Source organism: Chinchilla lanigera, unplaced genomic scaffold, assembly GCF_000276665.1.
Source record: "Chinchilla lanigera isolate Chin_1 unplaced genomic scaffold, ChiLan1.0 scaffold00057, whole genome shotgun sequence".
NCBI classification, from domain to species: domain Eukaryota; kingdom Metazoa; phylum Chordata; class Mammalia; order Rodentia; family Chinchillidae; genus Chinchilla; species Chinchilla lanigera.
Window position 1 is genome coordinate 15,127,588 of NW_004955458.1, and position 12,830 is coordinate 15,140,417.

At 41.9% G+C, this 12,830-nt stretch overlaps 1 pseudogene; it reads right to left on the reverse strand.

Moving 5' to 3' along the window:
* Nucleotides 1-7,941: 7,941 nt before the first annotated feature.
* On the reverse strand, nucleotides 7,942-8,872 carry LOC102005778 (annotated as a pseudogene).
* Nucleotides 8,873-12,830: the final 3,958 nt, after the last annotated feature.

Genomic DNA, 12,830 nt, shown 5'->3' on the forward strand with positions numbered 1-12,830 from the left:
TTGAGGAAGAGCTTATCCCTGAGCTAACTCAATTTCTTCTAGCCTTCTGATCTGTATGAATAAATTTCTTATTTTAAACTGCTCCATTTGCAGTGTTTTTTGTTTTTTTTTTTTTTTTTTTTTTTTTTTTTTTGGTACCAGGAATCGAGCTCGGGGCTTACTAGGCAGGCGCTGTGCCGCTTAGCCACATCCCCAGCCTCCAGAATCAAAATGTCATCATGCCAGGCGCCCTCTCCAGGCTCTAGAAGAGAATCCTTTCGGAATTACGCCCATCATACCAGCCTGCTTCCATCTTCTCGTCTCCGTGTGGCTAACACCCTCTTCCCTTTTGTACGGACATCTGTGACAGCATGTAGAGCCAGTCTGAATAATTCAGGGTAATATCACCTCAAGATCCTTAGTCACAGCTACAGAGACCTTTCCTGCTCTGACCCTGACATGCACGGGCTTAGGGCCTGGGCTGTGGACACAGCTCTGGAGCCGCAGCAGCCTGCACACTGCCGTGGTAACTTCACTGTAACACAGAGCAGCATGAGTCTGTTCCAGGGTAACTGAAGGCATCAGAGGGCGAGGTCTCCAGAGAGACTCTGCGCACCTGGCAAGACCTGGACTTACGCTGCTCTGCAGGGCTTTTGCTGAGGAAGCCCGCGGTCAGGGAGGCGCCATGCGCGAGGTCCAGCTGGGCTACCTCCACAGTCCGGAGCCTGGTTACCAGTCATCACCTCCGGCCCCCAGGATGCCTCCCACCGTGTTCGCACACATTCTCCCTGCTGTACATGTGCCATACTTTTCAGTGATGACAGTTTCCCCTTCAACTGTTTTGACTTAAGGAGTGATATAAAATAGTAACTTACTTTACTTTCCATTTTCAGACATCTAGAGCGTTTCCTTCCAACTCAACCGCCATCTTTAATCAGACAGTTATAATCCATACTAGAAGGAAATGGGTGCTTCTGAGACCAAACGGTTTGTGTTTGCAGCGTTTTACCTCTGGAACAAACAACGTTTCACTTATTGCTGAGGTTTTGTTGTGTTTTTAGAAATGAGAAAATAGACACAGAGTCCAGTGATAATTCATCTGGTTGGAATGAACTGCATTGACTTTTAGAGCAAGTTAGGATTAATTTAACTTGAGTTTGGGGAGGGATTGTATGAATACCCAACATTCTGGGTGAGATTTCTGCCTTATAATAAATTCTCAAAAACCAGTTGTGGAAGCCAGCTGTTGTGATCCCTGTGACATGGGAGACCGAGGCAGAAGGATCAGAAGTTTGAGCCCAGACCAGACAACTTAAGACTGTCTCAAAATAAAAACACAGGACTGGAGGTAGAATTCTTCAGTACAATCCCCCTAACTTTGATCCCTACTACCATTAAAAAAAATCTGACCTCCAGATAACTCATTTATTAGTTGAAATAATGGTGTAAGGAAATTTGTAACCATATGTGTGGTTTGTATGTTATGAGAGGTTACAGTAGTTGATTTAATCATTATCTGAGCTACTGTTGAAAAATTCAGGCTTCATTGATTCCTTTGGATTTTCCAGTTTCAGTAAAGTATGATTTGTAGCACACGCCTATAATCCTAGTACTTTGGGAAGCTGAGGCAGGAGGGTTGCAAATTCAAGACCAGCCTGGGCTACACAGTGAGCTCAAGGCCACCCTGAACTGCATAGTGAGACCCTGTCTCAAAAAGACAAGAAAATAAAGTATGATTTGGATCATACAAGATTGTGTTGGGAGACTGCTACGGAGTGGAGCAGGGGGTGGTTTGAGACAGGGTCTCGCTGTGTACTTCAGGCTTGCCTTGAACTATGTTGCCCGTGCTGGTCTTGAACTCCCAGCGGTCCTCCTGCCTCAGACTACCAAGTGCTGGGACTACAGGTATGTGCCACCACACTTGGCATTTTGCTTTGTTGGCAGTAGTGGCGATCGAACCTGTGGCCTTTACGTTGAGCTACAGCCCTGGCCCTTTTTAATTTTTTTCTTTTTTGAGAGGTGTCACATAAGTTACTAAATTGCCCAGGCTGGGCTCAAACTTAGGAGTCCTCCTGCCTCAGCTGCTCAGTGCTGGCATTACAAGTGTGTGCCATCACACCTGGCTGAGAAACTAAAGTTCTTCAGGGGCCTTCCACATTTCTCCTTTTTGTATTGTGCAGTTAAGTCCACCTGGCTTAGAATTCTTTGGATTAGACAAAAGCAGTCATGCTTCCTTTTTTTTTTTTTTTTTTGGTTTTTATTTTGGGTACTGGGAATCGAACTTAGGACCTTACACTTTCCAGGCAAGCACTGCGCCGCTGAGCTGTGTCTGCGGCCTCTGAAATACACCTTGAGCCTAGCAGAAGCTGAACCATCTGTCTATTTAGCAAACACCTAATTCTTCTTAATTTTTCAGGAACAGGCAATATTATTAGCCACTACCGTACCACTAATTTCATTCTTCCAGTACTTAAGAGGGTGTCACAGGAGGAGGAAGCGGCCCCTCCCCGCCTCCCCCGCTCCACCAGCACAGACACTCTTGCGGTCCGGGCGCTCGCCCTTTAAGGGTGTGGCTAATGATGGAAGCAGTTAATGATTGGTTGTCCTGCACCCTCAGCAAGGGCGGTCAAAGGAGAGTGAAAAAGGTCCCAAGGTGTCAGCTGGATACATACAAAAAGCCAAGCATTCTGTGCTTTGCCCTGCCAGTGAGGACATTTTAAAGTGCCACCTCTTGTGCCACTGTCCATCAGAAGAGCCTGCTGCACGCTGTCCGTGTCCCCAAGGGAATTAAACAGTGTAGGGCTTTTTCTTAGCTCAATTATTCCTGAAACTCGGGAGCAATGGCATTAGTCACAAGTAACTGCTTTATCTCACTTTTTTAAAAGGAGAAAAGCAAAAGTACAGCAGTGGGAAAAGAAAAGAGGAGCACAAAGAATCACAGTGGTAACAAGTGAAAGTTGTGTTTTTAAAGCAGGTTTTGGTAAAGTGTAAATATATAGGGGATAATGTATGTAATAAAAGTTACTGTGCTGGCAGTAATAATATAACTAGTTACTACCTACTTTTCCTTAACATTATTATGGCATCTTTAAATAAAAATAAGTTGCTTTAAAAGTAATGAAGTCATCCTTGTAATTTCCTATTAAATCAGGAGGGAACCAAGTCATTTAAAAAGCAAAGGAGCCAGGCATGGTGATACAAGCCTGTAATCCCAGCACTCTGGGAGGCTGAGGCAGGAAGATTACAAGTTCAAATGAGAGACCCTATCTGAAAAAAATCTTTAAATAAACATTGAAAAGGCAGAGTTTGTAACTCAGTGCAAAGGCTCTAGGTCCAATCCCCAGTACCAGCCAAAAAAAAAAGCCAACGGAATTCAACTTCATTACCTGAAACAACCTTTGTAAACAGCTAAAGAAACTTCAAGTTGATCTTGTGAAGGGCAGAGAGGCAGGGCTCCCCTAGGGTGGTAATTTTCTAAAGATTAAACACCATCATCCTAACTTGCACATAACCCAGGGTGGGTTTGGCACGGATTCGGCTTCTGAGCAAGCTGCACGAGCAGTGTTCACGACGGTTTTTCTTAGCGTTCTGTTGCATTGTCGATAGTTACATCCCGTCATGTCGTGCTTTGGAATGCACATCTATTTATAAAAGCTGCATAGTTTGCTCTTTCATGTCAAAATGTTTGTAGCTCAAAATGTGCTCAAAGTATTTTAAAAGTCAGTTCCTGCTTCTTGGTTTATGAACTTAGTATACTACATTTTTCAGTCATTAAAATAACACGTTGAAATTTTTGTTTTTAAATACATTCATTGCAACACGGATGTGTGATTCATCTTTAAGGATTTATTCAATCAGTTTTTGGGTGATGCTGGGGATCGGACTTAGGGCCTCTCGCACGGGATGTGCTCTACCGCTGAGCCACAGCCCCAGCCCCTAGCAGTACATTTTCATAGATCCTCTGGAAAAAATTCCTTGCAGACAAAAAGAATTGTACTTATGCAGTAACTAATTGTTTATATTTTAAATTACTGTTTCTCAAAATCTTACCACTGGTAGCCAGGTGTGGTAGTGAATGCCTCTGTCCCAGTACTCTGGGAGGCTGAGGCAGGAGGACTGCAAGTTCAAGCCCAGTCTAGCCAACTTAGTGACTTAGCAAGACCCGTCTCAACATAAAATTTTAAAGGGGTTGGGGATGTAGCTCAGTGTGAAGGCCGTGGATTTAATTTTCAGTACCAGAACAAAAGTTATCATTTGTGGCAGTAGACTGTAATTGCAGCCCAGAGCCAATACCCGGGGGGGTTCATTTACTTAGGTAATAGTGTGTGATTGCTTCTTGTGTTCATTACTTTTCTCTCTCTGCTGAGACAAAACACTTGACACCCAAAGTTAAAGGGGGAAAGGTTTATTTAGCTCACAGTTTATAGAGGTTTCAGTCCGTCACTGGTTCAAGGCAGGGTAGCCTGGCAGCGGGGGATCACAGAGGAGACAGCTGATGGTACCCGCAAGGAGCAAAAGCAACCAGGGACCTCAACAGCATCTCCCTGCCCCTGTTATCCTGTTTAGGTTACTTAGGCGGGCAGCACTCGCACCCTTAATTCCAGGGCCCTTGAGCCTGGCATGAATCAACTCCAGCCTCACACACACACTCTAGACCCAGCCGCCTCGGAAGAAGCCCCACCTGTGCCCGCATGAGGCTTTGGAAGGGCGTCTAGACACACACAACCTTCCGCAGCACGCTGTCCTCCGCCTTGCCCCACCCCTTCCACCTCCACAAGCCTCCCACCTTCAGCAAGTGTGGGGACTGGGGGACGCAGTCTTCTGAGGCCTTTACAACCCCTGTGATAGGAGGTTGAATTTCCTGTCCTCAACCCATCAAATCAAAGAGAGTGATGACTTGCTTAGAACCAAGACTATATAAGAAAATTTTAACGTGACTTTTCCAAATGTATGGGTAAGGTTCACACCAGCTATCTTTCCGTAATAAAATCTAAACAGTGTCAATTGTGATTCTTAGAGAAAACAAGACAGTGCTCTCGCAACCACTTCAATAAATCACTCTTCAGCAGGGTGAGCGGGTGTTGGATTTACAGGATTTCTATGCCAAGCCGGGAAAACAGGAAAGCAAAGTGCTTAACTTGCAATAATAGTTGTGTGGTTTAGCTGGCGAGCGTCCTCATCAACAGGGGATAATGATTTTAGTTTTCAGCTGCCCCCAAGATCATTTCCAGTATTGATGAGGCCTGAGATGTCCGTAAGGAGGAGTCACTGTAATTGATTTATTTGGATGACAAACCTTTTGTCAGCAGAATCACACTGCCTCAGAATAGCACTGTCCTATGTTTAAGACACTAGAAACGCAAACTACTGTGAAAACCTATATTGAGCTACAGCTGACTGTTAGAGCTCTAAGAAGTAATAACATTTATGATTTCATGTTCAAAATCTCAGGTGTCACTTGTTTGCATTTTATTTCATTTAAACGTTAAAATTTTGTACATATTAATGGAGTACCATGTGACGTGATGTTTCAATACATGTATACATTATGTAGTTTTTAAATCAGATTAAACATTAAATATTTGTCATTTCTTTAGGGTGAAATGTACAGCAATTATCTACAGTCACGGCAGCACACCAGCACTTCTTCCTAATGACGCAGATGTCAATGTTCAAATCGTAATTCAGCAATAGAAATATCCGGAAATTAAAAGTTTTACATTTTACCATTCTACTTTCAAGTTGAACACAATTTGAAAGAATTAAAAGAAGCTATAAAGCAAATTATTCAAGGGTTCTTACTTTGAAGCTCCACAAGATGGAGATGATAAAGATACCGTTTGAGATGGTGCATAATACTGTGAAGTGTTTATAGATGATAAAATGAACATAAGTTACAATCTGATTATACATATGTGGACACTAGTTAGAATATTGTTTGAAGATTAAATGCAATTCTGTTGGTTGAAAATGATCCATTTGTTCAGGAAAAAAATTATTGAGCACTTACTGGTTATAGACAGAGGTAAACAAATATAGTCCCTGTTTTATGTAGCTAAATAAAATAGCAAAAATTTCTTAAATATTTACTATATGTCATAAAGTATAATCTCAGCCACTGTTTATTGAGTGGTTATTATATGTCAACACCACTCTAAGTGGTCGATAAACGTTAATTCACTAAATCCTCATAGTAAATCTATGACACAGGTACTCTTACTTCTATTATACAGGCACAGAGAGAAAATCTGTCCAAATCCATTACATGGGGAGATCCAGGGATCCAACCCAAGGCGTCCGTGTTCTGTACTACCTCTCAGATACTACGTAAATATTATTTAGTTCCCAGTACTAACTTCTCGGGACAGTACTCTTACTCTCGCAGCTTAACAGATTATGAACAGAAGTGTAAAGAGGTGAAATAACTCACTGAAAGTGAAATGACAGTCATCTTTCCTACTGCACTGCGTTGCTTAACTAGGATGACAAGGGAGCAACCAGGCCCCGCATTTAAACTTGAATCTCGTTGGTCTGACAGTGAAGCATTTTTCATCAAACTGTACACCGCCCCACACCCCAAAAAATTATATCTGAAGAGACGTAATGTACTCAGAAGCTTCTGCTACAACCACCACATCCTCTTCTAGAAGCCGGTCGGTGTCTCACTGAGCCCTTCCATGAGCGTCCTTCCGTGCAGTACCCGAAGTTTAAATAATACGTGTATATATGGTACACACAATTTACAGTCCATGCTCAAAAAATTTTTCCTCCCCTAACTCATGAACTTGATAAAATTTAATTTTTTTCTATATTTTTGGCTGTCAGGTCTCTATGGACCAAATTTATATGTGTTTTGTAGGTTTTTCCTTATCACTGGTGTTTTAAGTACTTTGTAACTATTACCCTGTGTAACAATGTGGATGTATTTAATTCTCTTGAACTGCACACTTAAAAATGGTTCAAATGGTACATGGTAACTAGACATGGTAGCACATACCTGTAATCCCAGCTGTGTGGGAGGCTGCAGCCAGGACAATTTAGTAAGACTCTGTCTCAAAATAAAAATGAAGGTGTGCATATATTACCACAGTTTTAATAAGTAAGTGAAAGAGTTGCTTAACATCAAGTGGAAAAAAAACCATTGTCAACCAAGTACTAATGGACAACTGCAAGGTGTAACAGTTTTTGTCTCACCATAAGTTTTAAGTAAGAATATTTTTAGAAAACAAGTGTTTAATGAAAAACCTAATGTAGATGTACCATTTGACCCCGCTATACCATTCCTAGCCAACTACTGGGTTGCCTGATAACCGTGTTTACTTACTGCAATGCATTTCACAACATCACACATACGGAACCAACCTAGGCGCTACCAGATGAATGGATAAAGAAGATGCAGTATTTACACATGATAGAGTAATACCCGGTCACAGGAAGAATGAAACTGTCATTTTCAAGAAAATGGGTGAATCTGGAGACCGTCATATTGAATGAAATAAGCCAAACTCAAATCCCATGTACTCCCTAAAATGTGGAATCTAAAAAAGTTGATGAGAAAATAAAAAGGAGACAAATACAAGAGGAAGGGAATTAGCCATAGGGCAGGGTGTAAAGGCAGGTAATAAAGGAAGTGATATGAGTAAAATATACACTTTGAAAGCCCCTCTCAAAAGTGAAAGTGGGAGTGGAGGGTAAGGAGCCTGGTGTGCAGAATGAAAACGATCCATATGCATGTGCACACTTGCCAAAACGAAACCCAGTAATTAAAAACGCTGCATTTCACGTCTGTACCAGTGATTTAAGATATTTGTGTCTGCCATGTCAGTCATGGGTGTGAAAAGATAAGTCTACCGGATTTTTTAGAATGAGCGAGTGTCCTGTTTCCTCTCCTGTATACCCTAGACCCAGCCACAGTGCCTGGCACGCAGTATACACTTAAACATTTGTGAGTGGATGGGGATGAATGAGGGACCCTCAGGAGAACGTCCATTGAACTTTTTATGGAGAACAAAAGGAAACTTTACCATCAATTTTATAGTTAGTTCTGATAACTATCTTGAGAAAATACATTACTGGGCTACAGGCAGAACACTGGCCAGCACGGGTGAGGTCCTGGGTAAGCTCCCAACCCCAAACAGAGGAAAAAAGAAAGGAGGAGGAGGACGGCAAGGAAGAGAAAAGGAAGGAGTAAAATAAAATATATTCTCATTTACAGGGGTAATGTTTACAACAATTAAAGGATTAAACAGTTAAACTGCAGAACTGAGAGTCACACCCAGAAAGTCTGATTTCAAGTCTGTGCTTTAAAACTTCGGGCAGTAATGCCCCTGACGTGGACCATGATTTTAAAACTACATTGTGGTACATAGTTACTTTTTTCCCACAATTACATTTATTAAAAACTGACAAAGAAAACCTGTACAAGAAGTATCCCGATCACCGGAGCACCAGCCATCTTGAGAGGGACCCGCTCCCCCGCTGCGCGGCCACGTCCTCTGCCTCGGCCTCGGCCTGGGCCTCTTCCTGCCGCAGCTTCCCTCTTCTCAGATTTCACCTTGGGCTCGGCGTCCACAAGCAGCGTGTCCAGCCGCGAGCTGTCTGGCAGGATAAATAGTGAATGTTGTTTCCACGAACGCTCAACGCTTCCAGCGGCACCGGCTCTCTGTTCTTCGGGGTCATCTGCACAGCCTTCAGGGGTGTGTTCGTGCTGACATCCACACCTGTGATGGTTGTGGACCTGTGTTCCATTCTTCAATTCAGTGGTGACAGTTTCATGATTCAATTTCATCAAAAATCTCGTGCGCTTCATCCTAGCGGCGCCGGCGCCCTGTCGGCCTGGCAGCATGTAAACTACAAGCAGCAGGACCCAGCAGCCAGGCATGTGAATGGCCGGGAGCTGTGGTTCACAGTTAAGCCAAAATCCAGTTTTTATATGCAATTTATTTATTTATTTATTTATTTATTTATTTATTTATTTATCTTGAGACAGGGTCTCACTATGCAGTTCAGGCTGGACTTGAGCTCACTTTGGAGCCCAGGCAAGTTTTGAACCCACAACAATCCTCCTGCCTCAGCCTCCCAAGTGCTGGGATTATAGGCGTGTGCCAGCAGGCCTGGCTGTATGCAATTTATGATGTTATTATTTACTATACTTTTTGCTTGATCAGTTTAGTTCCAAGTCCATGCCCTGGAGTAAATTAATCATTCAGCATTTCTACGAGTAGAGAGAAAAGACTATTACGAAGTTATAGCATATTTGTAATATTTTGAGCCCAAACAGGAAAACTCCCCAAATATTAAAAATTTAAAATAGGACTTCCAGGAAGATGGCAGAGTGGTGAGCAGCAGAGAGACAGCCACTCTGAGATTTGGTGTCCGGACACTGGAATACAGCAATGTGAGGAAGAGAGGGGCAGTGGGTGCCCAGGACCCACCAGGACCTGACATGAGAAACGAAGCCACAGGAGAGTGAAGAGAGAGACTCGGTGAAGGAGGAGGTGGGAAGTGATGCTTTCCGTCCGAGCCTAGACACACTGCATGGGAGGGGAGGTTTGAACGTGCAGACGAATGCTGACTGCTGGTGAACCCAGAGGTCTCCATGGGCGGACACAGCAGAGGAATGGAGCAGTGGACACGGTGGACCGCAGAGGCTAGTGAGTTATTCGGGTTCAGACGTCCCCCAGGAGAGGGCCACCGGCTGGTCACCACTTGGAGAGGGGCCAGCTGAGCTCAGCACTCAGAACAGCTGTCGTCTGGCCCCAGACAGGGGCTCCCAGCGTCAGGGGGAGGAGCGGAGTTCAAGCCAGCAGGAGGCACGTGCAGTGCTGCAGGCTGAACAAATCCGGTTCCAGCCTCTGAGCCAGAAGCCAGCCTGAACTTCTGTGGAACTAAAGCGCAGGCTTGCTGGGATTATCCAGTGCCCTGCGGTACATCTGTGGCTAGGTTGCTCGGGTTAGTCAACATCAGTCTGGACTGTCTGCCCATGCTGACAGACAGCACACACACACCTTGAAGTGGACATTTTCTTTCCCCCCCCCACTCTTTTATGTCTTTTGCTTTGTTTTCTTTCTTCTTGACCTTGTTTTTATATGAGTGTGAACACCATTTCTAGTATTTTTGTTGTTTTGTTCTCATTTTTATTTTCGCCTTCTCTCTTTCCCTCCCTTCTTCAACAGTTTACCGAAGTTTGTGTAATCTTCCTTTGGCCTCCAGCTTTGTTTCTAATCTCTTCCTTTTCCTTTATTTCTCTCATTTTCCCCCCAACCCCTTTTAAATTTTCTCCTCTGAGAGTAAAATCACCATACTGTGGGCATATTTACTATATACAATTATCTGATTTATGTTAAATTTTGTCCTATGACCACAAATCTACTTCACGCACTTAAAGGTAGCAAATTAATAGTTTGCCATTTTCTAGGTTGTCTGTTTTTGTTTTTTCTCTGGTATCAGGAATCAAACCCAGGACCTCACACTTGCCAGGCAGGTGCTGCACCACTGAGCTAAATCCCAGGCCATTTCCAGGCTGGTTTTGATTCTAGTGTTACTGCTGATCTTGAACTGCTTTCGCCAAGGTGACAACTGTTCTCATCAGTTGTGCTTCCCTGTACGCCAAGACTGAGATTGCCTTAGAGTCATAAACAGGATTACAGGCCAATGCAAAAGAACCAGGGACAAGGACAAACAGGCAGCAATTCCTTATCCCCAATACATTAAAGAGGTAAGATCATGCAATAGACTCAAAACCCAGAAGCCAGCTACATCTGCAATACATCTCTGAGAAGCAGTCATTTTCAAAGTGTTCTCAACACTAGCAATAAATATACCTGCCATAAAGAATCTACAAGTATCAATGCAGGAATTAAACTAAAAAAAAAGAAAGAAAATGAAAAGACAGACACATGCAGCCCCAGACCCGCAGCTCACCAAAGGCAAATCCGTGGGCAACGAGGTGGAACAATTCAAAAGCCACCCAGCTGGCCTCTCTGAAGTGGGAACAGCAGAAGTAACAAAGCAGATGAGCGAGGCTCTGGGAAAAACATCAAATCAGAAACAATTTCTCAGAGAACTTCACAGATGGTGACCACAATGAAGAGCACCATTAGTGAATCTGGAGAAGATACAGATAAAGAGTCGAAGTTTATGAAAATGATGAAAACTAACACCAAACATAGGAAAGAAATGGAATCCATGAAGCATTCAATCAGATATGCAAGAGATTAAAAATTCTATTGAAGGTATATGCAGCACAATGAACCAATGTAAGGGCAGAATATCAGGTCTAGAAGACAAGATTGCAGTTAGAGAGCATGAAAAAAGGATTTATACAAAAAGTATTTAGGTTATTAACAGCTTGTTCAGATATTAGATAATTTTTTTTGTTGTTTTTTAGTATTTCATGGTGTTTTAAAATCTTTTATTTTACATTTAAAAATTTTATTGGTACATTTTAGGTATGTATAATGATAACATTCCTTATAGGGAATTTGATATACATATATCTTTTTTCCCATTTCCCTAACCTCCCTTCAACCCCCCTTCCCCTCATTTCCAAGTTTTATTTCCAACTTTTCTTTCTTGTCCTTTTTTCCTTCCCCTTCCCTGTCCCTTGTCCCTTTCTCATTTGAGTATTTTCTTCTTATTTCCCAATATCTGTTATACATTTTGGTTCTTACACTTTCAGTTTTTCACACCAAAGGAACAAAATGATATTTAAATGATATTTGTGTCCAATTTATGTGTGTCCAATTTATTTCATGTAAAAGTACAGCCTCAAGGTGCATCTGTTTAGCTATAAATGTCTCAAGATTATCCTTCTTTATGGACGAGTAGTACTACATTGTATAAAAGAACCACATCTTCTTTATCCATTCATCAGTTGGTGGGCATTTGGGCTGTTTCCAAGATTTAGCTATTACAAACTGTGCCACTATAAACACGGATGTGCATATCTTGCTGTGGTATGATGCTTTTAATTCTTTGGGGAAGATGCCAAGAAGGGGAATAGCTAGGTCAAATGGAACCTCTAGAGTCAGTTTTTTGAGGAATCACCACACTGATTTCCACAGTGGTTGCACTAGTCTACACTTCCACCAACAATGGAGAAGCGTTCCTTTTTCCTCACAGCCCTGCACACATTTCTTGTTGGTTGATTTTTTTTAACTTTAAAAATTTTAATTAACTTTTAACAAAAACAAAGCAACACAAAAACAATTAAAACAATACAGGATTTCAAAACAAGATGATAGGAATTAACAATGGTTGTTATATTACATATTGTTATTTTCAACAAAGTTGCTCAGATTATCAGATGTAAGAATGCAAGACTGATCAAACAATTAAAGAGAAGAAAAAGTAATTTAAAAGAAACATTAGAAATGATACAGAGCTTCACTAAACAAGATGGTAGGAATTCAACAATTGGTTGTTATGTTGCATATTGTTGTCTTCAAATTAGTTGCTCAGATTACCAGATATAAGCATGCAAAATTGGTCAAGAAAAAAAATTAAGCATTAACTGCTCAGTAAATCAATAGACACCAAAAGTACAATTATCCCAGCTATCTTTGTATATACTTATGTATTTTTTCCCTTCCTTCTTCCTTTTCTCCTTCGTGAGATGGGATGTCAGTGTTGTTTTAATTTGCATCTCTCGAAGGACCAATGATGTTGAACGTTTTTTCATATATTTATTTGCTGTTTCTACTTTATCTGAGAAGTGTCTATTCATTTCAGATGCACATTTTTGGATTGGATTTTTAAATTTCGGAGGGCTGATTTTTTTTAGTTCCTTATATATTCTGGATATTAACTTCTGTCTGAGCAACAGTTGGCAAAAGTTTTTTCTCACACTG